Genomic DNA, 3,217 nt, shown 5'->3' with positions numbered 1-3,217 from the left:
GACGCGTGAGAGTCTCGCATCCCCACAAGGGTTGCCTAAAGGTATAACATTCGTCCATACATGCAACACTAGCGTGTTGCCTTTAGAAGTGTGTAGGTAACACTTCTGGTGTGTATACCAGAAAAAAAAAGAAATTCTTGCTGAGTTTCGGTATTGAGTACAGTGTTCCTGGCTAAACGTCTTCGACCAACACTGAATGACAGGCAGCAGGCGTCACTCGTTGAATTAGAGCAGAAACACAGGACGAGGAACAATTTTGGCACGACTCGTTTTCTTTTGAGAGCGCAGTCAGAGGAGACAAGACCGATGCAAATCCCCGGCTTCAATTGTTTCACACAGGTAATGCAAAGCGAATGCAACGTGCACCTATGTTTCACATCCGACGAGAACTGTGTGTGTACAAGTTCCAAACGAAGCCTGGCTTGGGGTGAAACTCGCTTTCAGTGTTCTGCCTGGTGTTTCCCCCATATTGCTAGAAAAACGTTTCCGCAAAGTATGTTTAAAGCGAATGGATTTCTTTGGCTCTTTCTGCAGTTCTCGTGGTTGACGGCGGTCGGACTGACGATACAAAGGCGCCGAGGGAAAGGGTGCGTGCCCCAGGATAATCGAGTTGCCGGAAGAGGCGGGATTGAGGGGGAGGGGGGGGGGGAGATTTGAGGATGACACCAGTTTCGAGATATTAATTGCCAAAGTGTGCGATGCAATACATGAGTGTCCCAGTTACTTCTGTGCTTCAGTGCATAAAAGAGCGTTTTGTTAAAAAGGTAAGTGAAAGAACAGCACCTTTTTTCCGCTAGTTTGATGGCGCATATCTCGAAACCCGCGCCATCCTCAGAATTTCTTCCAAGTGGGTTTGCCTGGCAAACTCGCCGGCTACAATTCGCAAATTGCAATATGTGCCGTAAAGCAATTAATTAAAACGTTCATTGGTGCATTTTTGTTAATTAGTAGATTATGGATTCCGATTTATCGTACGAGTAATGTACACCTATTCGAGCAATCCAGCTTAAGGACTGCAATTATGCTATCTGCCACAGGTGACATCTACAAGTTCTGTAAAAATTTTAAATGATAACTGCGTATACAAGGCTGTTGGAACGAGTAGCCGGACGCCGGTGAATGTATATAGAGCCGTCGCAGAACACAGGAACATGCGACGGATATAACCAACGCTATAACGCAACCTATAGAGATAGTATATGCTCGGATATAGGAATGCATTTGAAAACTTTCCTTGTATAGCGAAGGAATTGCAACGGATACAGTGAAGCGTTTCCGAATTCCTGGCTAATTTCCAGCAGTGGCAAAACAGACCCTTCGTACTTCCGAAGCGCGTTAGAATTCGCTTACACAGCTTCGTTGCCTTTGATGTGCATGAGTTGCCAAGCTTGGCATACATCTGCGAAGCTTTTGTAAGGGGGACGTTCTTTGAGAACCCTGCCGCGTTTTCCTAACCTTGGCTGCTAGGTGCTGTTGCTTTCTTGCCGAATAGCCCATACTTATATATACAGGGTGTCCCAGCCATCAGGCAGCACGATTTAAAAAAAGAGGAACGGCGTTACGCGAAGCAAACCTAGTGCGTATTGTTTCCAGTACATGAGTGTAGCCGTCACTAATTTTTTTGTTACTGAGATTTAATTAGCTTATTGTAATTAATTATCTAACTCAAGAATTACTGTCCTAATTATCAAAGTGTCAATGAGAAAGTTGTAGAGCAACATGAAAAACTCCCAAAACAGCTTTCTGTTGCTCAATACGTGCTACATAAATGTGTTTTTCCGAGTGTGAAAGGAGCCCGCAAATACACGCAGAATTACCGCGCGACTGGCCGCTCGAGGCACTTTGCGTGTATTCGCGGGCTTCTTTCGATGCTCGGAAAAACAATTTTATGTAGCACGCATTGAGCTAAAGAAAGCTGTATCGGGAGTTTTTCATGTTGCTCTACAATTTTCTCGTTGGCACTTTGATAGTTAGGACAGTACTTCTCGAGTTAGATAATTAATTACAATTAGCTAATTAAATCTCAGTAACGAAAAAATTACTGGCGGCTACTCCACTGCATGCGTGCACTGTAAACAATACGCACTATAGCTTTGCTTCGCGTAACGCCGTTCCTCTTTTTTTAAATCGTGCTGCGTGATAGCTGGGACTAGAGCACTGCACAGGCTCGGGCTTACCCGAAAGCCCGGCCCGTGGGCAGGCCGGGCCGGGTAGAACAGTTTTTTCGCGGGCTCTGGCCGGGCTCGGGCACGGCGTGTGCTTTTTGACCCGGGCCCGGGCCGGGCTCAGGCTTTCTGGTGGTGAGCATGTAACGTGCAGCGAGTTATTCTCGGGCGTCTCAACTCTGAAAAACATTATTTTTTGGTCTCGGGCCGGGTTCGGGACGATTTCGAGTCGGGCTCGGGCCGGGCTCGGGCCTAAGGTAAAGGGGTGGCGGGCCGGGCCGGGCGGGTAACGTAGTTTATTTCCGGGCCCGGGCCGGGCCCGGGTCTCACCATAAAAGTTTTGATCGGGCTCGGGCGGCCAGCCCAACGTAAAAACGGGCCCGGGCCGGGCCCGGGCTGAAAAAATCGGCCCGTGCAGTGCTCTAGCTGGGACACCGTGTATACATATAATTACGTGCACGATGGTGGGATCGAGCCTCGGTGCCCCAGCATCGCAGCCCGGTGCTCTAACCACTAGGCCACAATCGCACGCATATTCCCATCGTGTCAACGTCAGCTAGCTCTTAGAGACAATCACCGCGTGTGTCACATTTGCGTACAGCATGGGTGCGCGCGATCGAGTGTCCTTTGCGCAAAATACGCGGGAATGAAATGGGCCAATTTATAGCATTTTATTAACCACTTCCCGAAATCTTCGCTTCACTTCGATTGCAAGATATGAGTTGGATCTGCAAATTTTATTTTAATTATTATTGCGATCGCAAATATATGGACACCTGCGGCGCGTTCGCGCTGTCGGCGCCGCCGCCGCCTTGTTGTGCTGTCCCGAAATCGGCGGTGCAAGAGCGGCTCACGCGTGGAGGATTACAACTTACAAGGTATACAGGGACGCGAGAGAGGCGCAGTGTGTTTGCATGCAAGAACGACGGAGCCAAGTGGACGCACCCTCACGCTCTTTTCAATCGGCCCTGCAACGGAGCGGGGGGAAGCGTCCTGCCTTCCACTGCTGGTGCGAGCGTTGTATGGTATGAAGAACTTTAGGTCTTGAGGGA

This window comes from Dermacentor silvarum, chromosome 2 (assembly GCF_013339745.2).
Source record: "Dermacentor silvarum isolate Dsil-2018 chromosome 2, BIME_Dsil_1.4, whole genome shotgun sequence".
Lineage (NCBI taxonomy): Eukaryota > Metazoa > Arthropoda > Arachnida > Ixodida > Ixodidae > Dermacentor > Dermacentor silvarum.
This window is presented reverse-complemented; position numbering follows the sequence as displayed.